Source organism: Saimiri boliviensis, chromosome 1 (assembly GCF_048565385.1).
Source record: "Saimiri boliviensis isolate mSaiBol1 chromosome 1, mSaiBol1.pri, whole genome shotgun sequence".
Taxonomy (NCBI): Eukaryota; Metazoa; Chordata; class Mammalia; order Primates; family Cebidae; genus Saimiri; species Saimiri boliviensis.
This window is the reverse complement of record NC_133449.1, coordinates 73,788,233-73,803,516: the sequence shown is the minus strand read 5'-3', so window position 1 is coordinate 73,803,516 and position 15,284 is coordinate 73,788,233.

The following is a 15,284-nucleotide window of genomic DNA, read 5'->3' as shown; positions in this document are numbered from 1 at the left end:
ACCTGGGTTCGAGTGGGCTGAGTTTGAAAAGAGAGTCAGTGGAGGGTGGTGGGATAGGAGTTGGTTTTATAGGTTTGGAATAGGCAGTGGAAAGTTACAGAAGTTATAGTTCAGGGCAGTTTTTGCAAGCTGGGAGGGGGTCCTAGGGTTGGCCAAGGTCGGTGACAAAGTCACCTGCCTTATCAGTCGAGGTGGGACTAAGGAACAATAGAAGAATGTCTCAAGTTAATCAACCCCTCAAGTGCTGCAGGGGTTGATCATTCTTTCCCTTTTTGTGGTTTTCCAGTTACTTCAGACTTTCTGGTTCCAGGAACTCATCTAGAGTATACATGCAGGTCACAGAAGTTACCATGGTGTAGTCTATGGTACAGTCAGCCTAAAAAGCTTTACGCAAGTGATCTGCCTGCCTCAGCCTCCCAAAGTGCTGGGATTACAGGCATGAGCCATTGCACCTGGCCAGTTGACAGACTCTTAGTATCTCCCAGGGGCTTACCTTCTCTTGCCCTTGAAAAATAGGACCTCAAAAATTTAACTGGACACATGGTCATCCATGATAAAGACTATATTTATCAGCTTCCCTTGTGGCTAGATGTGCCATGGGACTAAGCTATGGTCAGTGGATTTAAGTAGAAGTGGCAATATGTAACTACCTCATGGGTTCTTCTTGCTCACTGCCCAGATAGAGCCAATTATAAAAGAGGGGAGTTGCAATAGAGAAAGAGTTTAATTTATACAGAGCTGGCTGAACAGGAGACCAGAGTTTTATTATTACTCAAATCAGCCTCCCTGAAAATTCCAAGGCTAGGGTTTTTCAAGGACACTTCAGAGGGCCAGGGAATGGGTGCTGCTGATTAGTTTGCGGTGCAGTCATAGGAATAGGGAAAATAGTTCGCTTTTGTGTGAGGCCACAAGGCTGCTTGATGAGTCTGAGTGGAGCCACTGTGGTCAGAAATACATACCTGAAAAGACATCTCAAAAGACCAATCTTAGGTTCTACAATAGTGATGTTATCTGCAGGAGTAATTGAGGAAGTTGTAAATCTTATGATCTCCAGAATGATGGCTGGTAATTGTTTACATAGACACCTTAGGAGAATTCTTGCTCCTCTTATCCTTCTAACCTGGTAGTCTTTTATTAGCGGTACAAAGACAGTTTAGATTTGGGGAGGGGCTATTATCATTTAAACTATAAACTAAATGTCTTCCAAAGTTAGGTTAGCTCAAGCCCAGGAATGATTAAGGACAGTTTGGAGATTAAAGAAAAGATGAGGATTGGTTAGATCAGATCTCTTTTACTGTGATGATTTTCTCACTGTTATAATTTTTGCAAAGGTGGTTTCATTATCATCTTTATTTCAAAGTTAAACTATAACTAACCAAAGTTAGTTTGCTCCATGCCAAGGAATGAACAAGGGCAGCTTGGAGGTTAAAGGCAAGATGGAGTTGAGTTAGGCCAAATCTCTTTCACTGTCGTAATTTTCTCACTGTTAATAATTTTTGCAAAGGCAGTTTCATATATGCACCTCTTCTGATACTTCCTCTTTCCGGCTGAATGTAAACAAAATGAATGGAGCTACAGAATTGTATTGAACCATGACGTGGAAGCCAAATGCCAAGGATGCCAAAGCAAGGAGCTAGAAAGAATCTGGATCCCTGACATCATAGACCTCCATTCTAGCCTTACGCATCTACTTTTTACATAAGAGAGCAATTAACCTCTTTCCTGTTTAAGCAACTCTTACTTGGGCTTTTCTGTCATTTGTAGCAAACACAACTAATACGGTAATATTGGGCATATCTAACTGTCTCACACCCCAATATGGGGGTTCTAAATGCTGATGATCAAATCACATGACTAAGTAGATCAGTTCCACTATCAGGTATGTTCACCAACCTCAACCAGGCCCTCAGTGCTGCCCAGCAGTCTCTCCAATTCTCTCTGGTAGCCACTTCAAGCGTCCTTCATGCTCCTCAAACTTTTCACTCCTCCTTGTCCCACTTCTCAGCAGTTGACCTCTGCTTATTTCAGAGGGAACGTATAAGGAACCATTAGATAAAAACTTCCCCCTTCAACTGCTCACCTCCAAGATCACTGCATCCATACCCATTTATTTCCTTTCCTCCAGTTACAATGAAATTAGCTAGCCTAAAGCTAATTTCTCCCCTGTGCAATGGATCCTATCTCTTCCGTCCTACTCAGGGACTACCATGTATCCATTATCTTCCTTACCTACTCCACTGGCTCCTTCTTTTGAGCTTTCAAACAGCCTCAAGTAGCTCTCATCTGCAAAACAAAGAAAAACATCCCTTTCCTTCAACCTCACCTCCTGCTCCACTTTCTCTCTGCTCTTCTTCTACCCCTATTTCTTTTCTTCCCCTTCTCTCTTTCTTTTCACCCTCTCCCTCTTTTCTTCATGACCATAGTCAAATTAGTCAATTTTTCTGGGTCCACTTCTTCATCCTTAAGCATCTTCTTAAAACCTCTGAAGTATGGCTTCAGCTTCCACCACTCCATGAAAATGTTGTCAAGGTCGCCAACTTTCCTTGTTGCTAAATCTATTGGGCATTTCTCAGTCTTCAACTTACTTTGCTCCCCAGTAATGTGACATTGCAAACTATCGCTCCTTAAATAATTATTGTCTCTTGGCTTCTGTGCTATTGTTCTCTTCTGGGTTTCTCTTTTTCTTTCCGACAGTTCTTACCCTTGGTCTTTGTTATGGGTTTCTTTTCTTCCATCCTACCCCTTAAATGTTAATCTCAGTCTGTCTAAGTCATGGCTTCCTAGGTGATCTCACTTGTAGGAGGAGCTCAGGGTGATGATCCCTAAATCCATATCTGCTAAACTGATTGTTCTGTTTTGTTTGTTCCAAACTAATTGATTGGAAGTCAACTGTACTGTAAGGCAAAATTGTTAAACATGCACTCTGAATGAAGAGACCCCCTAAACAGGCTTTGTGTAAGCAACAAGGCTGTTTATTCACGCAGATGTGAGTGGGCTGAGTCTGAAAAGAGAGTCAGCGGAGGGCAGTGGGATAGGAGTTGGTTTTATAGGTTTGGGGTAGGCAGTGGAAAGTTACAGTTTAGAGGGGTTTTTGCAAGCTGGGAGGGGGTCCTACGGTCTGGAGTTATGAGGTTGACTAAGGTCGGTTACAAAGTCCAACTGCCTTATCAGTTGAGGTGGGAATAAGGAACAATAGTAGAATGTCTCAATTTAATTAGTTGCTACAGGGGTTGATCATTCTTCCCCCTTTTTGTGGTCTTCCAGTTATTTGAGACTTTCTAGTTCCAGGAACTCATCTGGAGTGTCCGTACAGGTCACAGAGGTTACCATGGTGTCCATGGCACCATTAGTTAGCCAGCTGTCAACAGAAAAGCATCATGGATGTCTCATAGTGATCTCAAACTGCATTCATCCTTCTCCCCTTCCTTATATGCCTGCTCTTCAGTTGTTATAATACAGTGAATAAACTGAAACATCGTCCTTGATCTGGTGTAAATATCTGATGTTCCTAATTTCATACCAAGGAAGTGAAGTACATGGACACACAAGAAGTGGGTTTAGGAGCAGAGGTTTAAGAAGCAAAAGAAAGAGAAACAATAGCTCTGTGAGAGAGAGAGGCACTCAAGGGGGTCTTCCAGCACACAGTGGAGTGCACAGGGTTTTACAGACAGGCTTAAGGAGGCTGTGTCTGATTTACAAGGCCCAAAGATTGGTTGGGCCAGGTGTGACGTCTTATGGTACTTGAGGAAGCTGACCACCTCACCCTAATCCTCTTATTATGCAAATGAGGTTTCTACTCAGCTGGTGCCATGTCATTGTCATCTGCTCCTTACTGTAAATGTGATCAACAAGAAAAAGGGAAGATGGAGCCACCATGTTGAACATGCCAACCCACAGGTAGACTTTTCCTATTGGCACAGCTATTGGCATTCACCTGTGCAAATTTCTAGCTTGCTTTTGTACGTCAGCAGCTTGATTTTACAGACTGCTTTCTGTTAGAAGAAAATGATTTGGGGGCTGCTTTTCATTAAAAGGAAAACCTTATTGAGGATTTTTTTTTTTTGAGACAGAGTTTCGCTCTTGTTACCCAGGCTGGAGTGCAATGGTGCGATCTCGGCTCACCACAACCTCCGCCTCCTGGGTTCAGGCAATTCTCCTGCCTCAGCCTCCTGAGTAGCTGGGATTACAGGCACGTGCCACCATGCCCAACTGATTTTTTGTATTTTTAGTAGAGACGGGGTTTCACCATGTTGACCAGGATGGTCTTGATCTCTTGACCTCATGATCTACCCACCTCAGCCTCCCAAAGTGCTGGGATTACAGGCTTGAGACACCGCGCCCGATTAGGATTTTCTTACCCTCACTATCTGCCTAAATAATTTCTTTTTAACTTCTGTATCAAAACTACCATCCATCTATTTGCCCAAGCCACTCATGGCTCCACTTTCTTCTAATCAGTCATAAAGCCCTGCCAAGTTTACCTTTATTTATGTTCTATATGTTTCAGATCCATTTATCTCTCTCTATTCCTACTGCTACTTCCTTTATTGCAGTTCCCTATCGTCTCTCACTTGGGCTATTCTACAACTTTCTGTCTCTCTGCCTCCAGTCTTCCACACCCATTCTCCACAGTACAGCCACAGTGATCTTTCAAACGTGGAAATTTATTTATTTCTTTATTCATTTGAGACAGAGTTTCGATCTTGTCACCCAGGCTGGAGTGCAGTGGCGTGATCTTGGCTCACTGCAACCTCTGCCTCCCAGGTTCAAGCGATTTTCCTGCCTCAGACTCCTGAGTAGCTGGGATTACAGGTGCCCACCACCATGCCCGGATAATTTTTGTATTTTTAATAGAGACAAGGTTTCACCATGTTGGTCAGGCTGATCTTGAACTCCTGACCTCAGGTGATCCACCCACCTCGGCTTCCCAGTCCTGGGATTACAGGCATGAGCCACCGTGCCTGCCCTGAAACGTGGAGATTTAATCATGCCATTATCTAATTCCTTCTGGCCCTAGGATAAAGCTCAACATCTTGACTTGGCTTACAAAAGCACTGTTGTTGTGGCTCCTGCCTGTGTCTTTGGCCTCTTTTCTTGCCACTCCCCTCCTTTTACTCTCCATTTAGCCACGTTCAATTCCACGTTCTCAAGTATGCACTACTTGCTATTGGTGCTGAGTCACTGTACAAACCAAGCCCTTCCTTCTGCTGGGAATCCTCTTCCCACTGTCCTCACCTGCCACCCTGCCCCCATCTTTAGCTATCTCCCTTTTCCTTCAAGTCCCTGCTTCCTATCATTTCCTTCTACAGCATCTTCTCTGATTTCCAGAATCTGGTTCAGCGCCCCTTCTATGTGCTCCCAAAGGTCTTCTTCCTCTTTAGTTAAGATGGGGTTTTACCATGTTGGCCAGGCTGGTCTTGAACTCCTGACCTCAGCTGATCTACCCGTCTTGGCCTCCCAAATTGCTGGGATTATAGGCGTGAGCCACCATGCCCAGCCAGCTGTTTTGATTTTTAGCTCCCACAAATAAGTGAGAACATGCAAAGTTTGTCTTTCTGTGGCTGGCTTATTTCATTTAACATAATGACCTCCAGTTCCATCCATGTTGTTGCACATGAAGGGAGCTCATTCTTTTTTTATGGCAGGTTAGTTCTCCATTGTGTATGGGCACCACATTTTCTTTATCCATTAACCTGTTGGTGGACACTGAAGTTGTTTCCACATCTTGGATATTGTGAACAGTGCTGCAGCAAACACGGGAGTGCAGATATCCTTCAATATACTCATTTCCTTTCTTTTGGAACTGAGTACTCAGCGGTGGGATTACTGGATAGTCTGGTTGTTCTATTTTCAGTTTTTTGAGGAACTTGCAAACTGTTCTCCAAAGAGCTTTCCTTCTGTTACAGCACTTATACCATATTATAATTGCTTATTTACCTCCCATAAGACTTGCAGCATTGGAAGGGTAGGGATCATGTCTATTTTATTCATCTTTGTATTTCCAGAGCCTCTCAGCTCAACATATTTTTATTGAATAAATGAACCCAAAGTAGGTAGTTTTTAATACGTGCTTCACTTTCCTAGTAGATAAACATGTCTGCTTAGTCAGGCAACTAATTCAGTGTAACAATCACTCTCATGGTGAGTGAAAAGAAAGAATTCCCCTTTAGATATCTTTAATTTTTTTTTTTTTTAAAATCACTAATTTTAACAGAGCACTTTAAATTGTGATGCTCAAGCAGAGAAAAAAGATCAAATTAAAATCAGCTCTTGCTTTCCAATTTAAGGTGAGCTTTCCCCAGGTGTCCCACAGGACCACGAGAGAGAAAAAGGCTTATCACAAGTGTTAGTCCAGACTCTTCCCACTCTCCTTCTCCACTCAAGAGTGAAGTTCTTTTATCCAGTGATCTCAAGGTTGCTAGAAAATTAAAAATAGTTCTTTATCACATGAAGGATGAAGGCTCCAGTTTTAATCTGCTCAAGTATTCAATGAATATTTAACTGCACGCTGACTATATGCAAGACATTTTTCATAATCTCCTCAGGTTTTATGAAGGGCCAAACTTTTGTCTCCTGTAAGTATTTTATTCTCTGGGAGAGACCTCCCTTTAAGAGAGGGAGACCCTTACTCTATTACCAAAGCTGCCCTGTCCTTTAAGAAGCAAAATAACATCTGACAGTTTTGCTTCCAAACATCCAGGTACAAATCATACTACTAATTTAAGATACTAAAAAAGGGTTTTGGTAATGGCTAATGGAAAGGTGTCATGAGTGAGCATATAAATTCCAATACAAATACCAAGGGGGAGAAAAAGAATTTTGGTATCTTAAATTATTAATTTTGCTCTGAGCTGTTTTTCCAGTCAAATTGATTATAATGTATTGCATTATTCACACTTTTATCCATTCATTCCAGTAAATATTAGCCCCAATATATGTTTGCAAGATTGCTGGTCATAGGATAGTTTTTCTTCAGGAGAAAATAATTGGTCTACAAAGGGGATAAAATTTTAGATTTATTCACAAAACAACTATCTCAAACTCCACTTCAAAAAGAACTGATGATCTAGCATTCCATTAAAAACACAGCCTTATCTACTTGGCACCCATATTCGTTTGCTTAGACACAACACCAGAAAACAAAAAGCAAATGATGGCATTTTAGAAATGCTGTGTTAGCTGGAAATAACCAGGCAAACAGAAGCGCATAAAGAAGAACCTTAAGAGTCAATGTGTTTTTTCCAGTTAGGAAAATGATGTCACTACATAAGATTCCCTTTTGTTTAATTATACCTAGTTATTGAAATATAATATTTTATTACCTTTCCACGTAAAGGAAAACTTTAAAGAAACAAAGCAATAAAATAGATTTTTTTGGAAATATTTTCACTTGATGAGGTTTGAGCTTCTTGTATACAAACCCTCTCTAGTGGATGCTGGGTCCTGTGGTTACAGATGTGTTTACAAATCAGTCCAAGGATGTCTGGAAATCCAGGTTAATTACTAGTCCAAAATATCAGTCATAATAACAATAATGACAAAGGTCAAATTGATATAATCTCAGAGTAAAAATGTGTTATTTCTCCTTGTTATGTCAATTATTTTACTGATGTTCTTCCTGTTTTGTGGGAAATTTCATTGATAAGCAGGCTTAACCCATCATAATGAAGGAATGAATGAAAAGGTGAAGATCAACTTTCTATTTTAATTCCCATTATGATAAAACATTTGTGGAGATCAAAAAGATGTTTGAACTAGTGTCACAGATCAGCAGAGAATTATGTTCCAATACAAGCTAATAGGAACAAATTCCTTGGAATTTGTTGTTAGAGAATTTGATATGTTGGGTCATTGCTCTGTACTCTGCTCTCCAAACTATAACCCTTTCAAAAGTGTTTCAGCTACAGATAATTTGGATTATCCTTTCCATTAGCCATTGAATGACTAAAAAGTTCCTGAGACTGAAGGTAACTTTAGAATTTATTTGAGGTACTCCAGCTGGGTGCAGCGGTTCACACCTGTAATCCTAGCACTATTGGAGGCCGAGGCAGGTGGATTACCTGAGGTCAGGAGTTCAAGACCAGCCTGACCAACATGGAGAAACTCCGTCTCTACTAAAAATACAAAAATAGACGGGCGCAGTGACACATGCCTATAATCCCAGCAACTTTGGAGACTGAGGCAGGAGAATCACTTGAACCTGGGAGGTGGAGGTTGGTGAGCCGAGATCACACCACTGCACTCTAGCCTGTGCAACAAGAGCAAAACTTCATCTCAAAAAAAAAAAAAAAAGAAAAGAAAAGAAAGATGAGAAGATGCTCTAATTTTGTTTTATTTCAAAGAGCTTACTGAAGTCCTGAAACAAAGAGACTTTAAATTTGTTAGTCTGAGACCATCTGCTGTTACAAGTCTAATTCCATACATAGGGCCAGCACTAAAGACCCAAGAAACTAAAATAGGGTAGAAGGAGTATTAATTCATTGATGCCAAAGGGTTGAATTACTTTGTTCCCACAGAATAGTGGGTAATGAGATTCATGACCACAGAGCCAACGAGTTAAAAGTATGTTACAAAATAATAGGAAATGCTGGCTTCAGCACAACTGAATCCTCTCCGAAGGGCAGACTGCTTATCTTGATATTTTCTAACTCCCCTCACTCAGTCTCTCATTTATTTACAATGAATAACTGCCCATTGTTACCTACTTTGATAAAGAAACATTTAAGGACTGGTATCTGAGGCCAGACTGGATTAAGGCTTGGACTCATGCCTTGTCTGAAGAATTCCTTTTATTTGTGAAATTCCACCCAGACAACATTTTCAATGGTCCTTTTGTATTTAAAGAGGAATTAAAACACTTTCATAAATAAATATGGCTATATTTGAAGTCAGTAGCAATAATGAAACCACAAAAGCAGCTGCAAACAAACTCTTGATTGTTAACGCTCAAACTTTAAAAATCCTATAGCATATACCAAAGCAGAAAAACGTTCTTATAATGCTTCTCTGCAAAAGGTGACATCCTAAGAGTCATATCTTTGACTTTCATTTCATCCTGACAAGTATCACTTCATAGTTATATTAGCTCTGCAACAAGATACCAACTTTGCATAGCATACTTGATTCAGGGATTCCTGCCACAGTTGAGTTCTTGAATAAAATCAATGAAAAATAGAATCAACATTTGCATTCACACAGTATGACTAATACAGAAATGACACTAAGAAACACGTTAGAATTCACACACTCAAGTGAACACTGTTTCTTTCAATCTAGTTACCTTGAGAAGCTATACTTATTCCAAAATTTGGAGTGTTTCTTTGGTGGGTGTGTTTATGAGAGAGAAGAGAGAAAGAGATGGGGGTGAGGAGAGAGACCAATCTTCAAAACTGCTTGTTCTTTCTTCTCCAACCCCTATGCAAAACTACTTATGGAAGACCCACAGTGGGGGATCCCTCCCACTACTGCTCTGCAGCTGCCACCTGAGCCCATCCTACTTTGGGATTTCCTAGCTGTAGATATCATACAGCCTGTGTGAACCTCTCATTCTCTTGTCCCTGTACACGTAGTCCAATTCAACTCCTGCCCATCACGATTCCAGATTTATACAACTTTTTATTTGTTTTCAGACGGAGTTGTGCTCTGTCATCAAGGCTGAAGTTCAGTGATGTGATCTTGGCTCACTGCAACCTCCACCTTCCTGGTTCAAGTGATTCTTCTGCTTCAGCCTCCCAAGTAGCTGGAATTACAGGTGCCTGACACCTGTAATCACCCAGTTAATTTTCGTATTTTTTTAAGTAGAGATGGGGTTTTGCCATGTTGGCCAGGCTCGTCTCGAACTCCTTACCTCAGGTGATCTACCAGTCTCGGCCTCCCAAGTGCTGGGATAGCAGGCGTGAACCACGGCACCTGGCCCCAGATTTAGACAACGTTATGGTCACTTATGGTTCAGGTTACTATTCAACTATATTGTGAATTGAGAAAGATTTTATGAATTGCTTGATAGTACAGTAATTTTAACATTTTAATGACACATTACCATCTCCATTTCAAATTCACTAATTTCCCAAAGGTCATTTGACAAAGAAGCCAATTGAAAGTGAACAGTATCCGAATGCACTGCATTCCCACAGAGGTACGGTATGCAAAACAACTGTCCTAACTCCATAACAAATAGAGGAGTAAAATAAGAGCCTGTCATTGAATGAGCACTCATATATTAGCTGAATGATTTATAATGATTTATACAGAATACCAAAGGACTACTGGACAACTCTTCATTCTTTTTCCCTGTTTTTGTCTTTCATTTTCAAATTAGGCAGCCTTTTAATTGAATGAAATCTGAAGCAGATTATTCCTTATATTTGAGAATCATTGTTTACATGACAAGAATTGAGTTTTTCTCTGCAGACACTTATAATTTAAAAACAAAAACTTAAAATGCAATGTTCTTACCTCTGCTTCAACAGAGAAAACATGGAAATATAACTGAGTCTTGGTGACTCAAGTTTATGCTAATCAAAAGTATGAGGATAGACACAGGGGGATGAAGTTCTTATACCAGATCTGCCAATCAGTAATCAGTTCATCTAGGCCTTCATTTACTCATCTGTAACTTGATGTCCAGGATCCTCTCTAGTTTATATTATTATTAATAGTTACACTGTAATATGACAGAATACAACTTCAGGAAATCTTAATTTTTCCTTTCAATATTGGCTGCCTATTGTGCCTTTCTTCATCAAAATAGGTTCTTAAAGATTTCAATGTCTGGACAATGATATTTCTTCTCCTTGTTCTAGGGTAATCATTTTGTTCTTTTCTGGCACCATCAATTTTCTTCTTGTTGCCTTCTCAACTTTCCAATTAGTGCCTCTTTTTATAGTATCTTTGCCTTTTCCCGTCCTATTTTTCAGCCAAGGAAAGCATATTTTCTGATCAAATAAATAGCTTGTATGTAACCTTTATTCTTCTATTTTTGTTAATGCTTCTACTCAGTATTAAGTAGCTTAAAGGTCCAGAGTTCTATTTTTTCCAATCATCCAAGAAATAGTTTTTGAGCATCTATCATGTGCCAGAAATCATACTTCTTTACCAATGCCCAAAAGAATTCCTTTAATGTGTTCCATCATTAAAATGGGGAAGCAGCAAAATGTGGCGATTATGTACACACAAACTGGGTGAGACTTCCAAAGTTCAATCTGAGTCCCCCAGTTACAAGCCACGTGAATCTTGGGCAAGTTACATTGCTATGGGTGGTTTGGGTGGCTTCCACTGTAAAATGGATTTAACAGTTCTTTCCTCACAGGGATGTTTTGATTTTTAAAATAATATCAGTAATATTCCTAGTAGGATGCATTTAGAATAGTACTTTACACATAGCAAACACGTATGTTAGCTATGAGGAACACTTGTATGCTGTGGCTTAATATTCACACACAGAGCTTAGTTGACAATTTAATGTCAACCTAAAGAACCCAGCGTTACTGTTACATCATCTAACACAATCCACGGACATGATATTTTATGGTGATTAATAGGCCTGTATTTGATAATTATCAACCAAAAAACAGTAATAAGATCAAATTACGTGGGTGATTGATAATTATCAAATATAGGCCTATTTCCTTCAGGGAAACTCGATATTAAAATCTGAACGTACAGATTTAAGAATTCTGTTTTCCATAAGCACTCAAGTATTTTTTCAACAACTTTAAAAACAAAGCACAACTTGTGCTCTGCCACTGCCAAAAAGGATTTGAAGCAGCAAAATATTCAGATTTTAGAAAACTGAAGACTTTTTTTTTTTTTCTTAAAGGCAAGAGCCAAGGAAAAAGGTGTATATGGCAAGGAGGAAGAAACATTATTAGAATGCTTTGGCTACGTGAGCAATTACAGTTGAAAACAAAACTTCCTCAGAGGGAAGCCAAAGCAAAGAGAGAAACAGGAGAGGTGTCCCAATTCTCTGTTTCAATGAAAGGAAATTCACCATTAATCAGGAGGGATACTTTTTTGTTTGTTTCTAAGCTAGCTTGCGGTATATAGAGAAATCATAGTGGTTGAGGACTTCAAAGTGGAGACATCTGTCCTTTGGCAAATGTCTTCTCTAACAGGTGCCTCAGTCTAATATTCAGGACTGAGTTCCTGATTTCTCCACCAGGGCACCTCATCCCCTAAACAGTTCTTCCTACAATGTCTACTTCAACAAATGGCAATTCCATCCTTTGAGTTGCTGAGGCTGATTGAGTGGACTTATCCTTGATCCCTTTTCTGTCTTTCAAACCCTGTAGCTGATCTGCTAGCAAATGCTGTTAGGTCTGCCTTTAAAACACATTCAGAATCTTATCACTTTTCAAAACACTTCCACTGCCACCACCTAATCCAAACCACCATTTGTCTCCAGGATTACTGCAATGTTCTCCCTGATCCTACCTTGAGTGTATTCAGATCTTATTAAAATATGCCACATCAAGTCACTCACCTGCTCAAAACCCTCCAATTTTCTAATCTCATTCAGAATAAAAGCCATAAATCCCAGGGGCCCTCCATAATCTATTTTCATCCCTATCTCCCACTTAAATTCTGTCATTTTACTTCTTTGGCCTTACCTGCTACTCTTCCTTGATTCACACCACTTGGCATCACATGCCTCTTTTCTATTATAGAAATATCCCAGACATGCTTCTATTTCAGGGCCCTTGCAATGGCCTTGTAGGGCTCTCTGCCTAAATGTCCCGTAAGTGGCCACTCCCTTCTTTCAGCTCTTTTAGAACTCTATTCAAATGCTACCTTTCCAGTGGGGCTTTCCCTGGCCTTCCTGTTTGATACTGTAAACACTACCCCTCCTGCCCCAGCACAGGATTTTGTAACTCTTCTTTCAACTTTATTTGCCCCCTCAGCACAGTTTACTGTCTATCATATTGTACATATATATTATTACTTTTTCTTGCTCATTTCTCTTATTCACTAGATTACAGGCACCATGAAGGCAGGAATTTTTTTTTTTTTTTTTTTTTTTTTTTTTCCCTGCTACATCACCCAGTTTAGGACAGGGCTTGGTGCACACTGGGTTTACAAAAATCTGTTTCAAGAATGAGTAGAGGTCGGGCGCGGTGGCTCACGCCTGTAATCCCAGCACTTTGGGAGGCTGAGGTGGGCGGATCACCTGAGGTCAGGAGTTTGAGACCAGCCTGACTAATACGGTGAAACCCCATCTTTATATATATATATAAAGATGGGGTTTATATATATATATAAAGAATGAGTAGAGGCCGGGCATAGTGGCTCACACCTGTAAGTCCAGCACTTTAGGAGGCTAAGGTGGGCGGATCACTTGAGTCCAGGATTTAGAGACCAACCTGGCCAACATGGCAAAACCCCGTCTCTACTAAAAATACAAAAATTAGCCAGGTGTGGCGAGAGGCACTTGTAATCCCAGCTACTTGGGAGGCAGAGGCAGGAAGAATTTCTTGAAGCCAGGAGGCAAAGGTTGCATTGAGTCAAGATCACACCACTGCATTCCAGCTTGGGCGACAGAGCAAGACTCTGTCTAAAAAAGATAAAATTTGAGGACAAAACATTAGAGAATACTTACATAAGAGTAATTCTGAAAGTGGGGGTGACAGAAACAGAATAGTAGAATTCAGTGTTGTAGAATTTTGCTGTTCTGATTTGCTACAGGATAATGCTTAGAGAATAAAGAGAATGGAACATAGGTTTAACTCTAAAGTGGAGTAGCACAGCAGGATGTAGTGGCTCACACTTGTAATCCCAGCACTTTGGGAGGCTACTGCATGAGGATTGCTTTAAGTGCAGTAGAGTTTGAGACCAGCCTGGGAAAACCTGTGAGACATGTCTATTGAAAATGAAAAAAATTAGCTGGGAATAGTGTTATGTATCTGTAGTCCCAGCTACTCAGGAGATGAGGTAGAATTTCTTAAGCCTGGTAGGTTGAGGCTGTGGTGAACTGTATGCTACCACTGCACTCCAGCCTGGGCAACAGAGCAAGACCCTCATTTTTTTTCTTTTTTTAAACAGAGGCTCGCTCTGTTGCCCAGGCTGGAGTGCAGTGATGCAATCACAGATGACTGCAACCTCTGCCTCCTAGGTTCAAGAGATTCTCCTGCCTCAGCCTCCTGAGTAGCTGGGATTACAGGTGCATGCCACACACCCGGCTAATTTTTGTATTTTTAATAGAGATGGGGTTTTACCACGTTGGTCAGGCTGGTCTTGAACTTCTGACCTCATGATCCACCCACCTTGGCCTCCCAAAGTGCTGGGATTACAGCTGTGAGCCACTGCGCCCAGCCGACGCTGTCTTAAAAAAAAGTGGGGGTAGCACAAGATGATCCATTGCAATGAAGGACCAAAGTGGTAAGAGTTATGTTGATCTTATAACATTATAAGTGGACTGTGACCAGTGCCCTCAGTCTGGGTCAGAAGGTTATACGTCACTCATGGTTCTTGAGGTATCTCGAAGGAAGAGTGAAGTGGGACATTCAAATGTTAGAAGTAATTACATACTTACATTATTATTTATTCCTACCCTGCTTTACATGTACTGGAAGACTTTTACATGAGGGAAGTAAGCAAGGAAGGCTGCAAGAAGATAACCTAGTAAAAAAACTCCTGTGTCTCTATGGCCGCCTTTCATGTCTTGCTTCATGACCCTAACTTTTTAGATAAAAGGAAATTTAATTCCTTGAACAAATTAAGTAGCATTTAAATATAAAGACTGCTTTGATAAAAAGAGTTCAGCCATAAAGATTTTTTCTTGAGAGTGCATTTAGGAGACCTAAATACAACTTTTTCCCCTCCCTGGCCAGCATACTGTCAATCCCTTAATGCAAATGAGTAAGTAAAAGTGTTCTATTAGGCACGGCAAAATAACAGATCTAATATTCAAAATACTTCAACAGCAAACACCCAACTGATCATTTAAATTGCCTGAGTTTTCAAAACTTGAATTTGATAGAAAATGAGCCAGGTTTTTCTCACCTGTTAGAAGAAAACGCAGGCAACTTTGCGAAGGGCGTGAAATTTTTATGGTTACAAGGGGACTATTTAAATAGTCTAATATGTCATTCACAGGTGCCAATTCCCTAGCAAGGCTTAACTTAGAAAAGTCCTCAATTATTCAACCACTAACAAAGTTCCTTTATTAATAAGAGATGCTTTACAAAGAAAACCAGAGACTGTAAAATGTTACATTAAATGCAAATTCTTCATCTATTTCAAATGAGTATTTTTGGAAGTGTGGAATAGAGTTGTCCACAATTTTCACT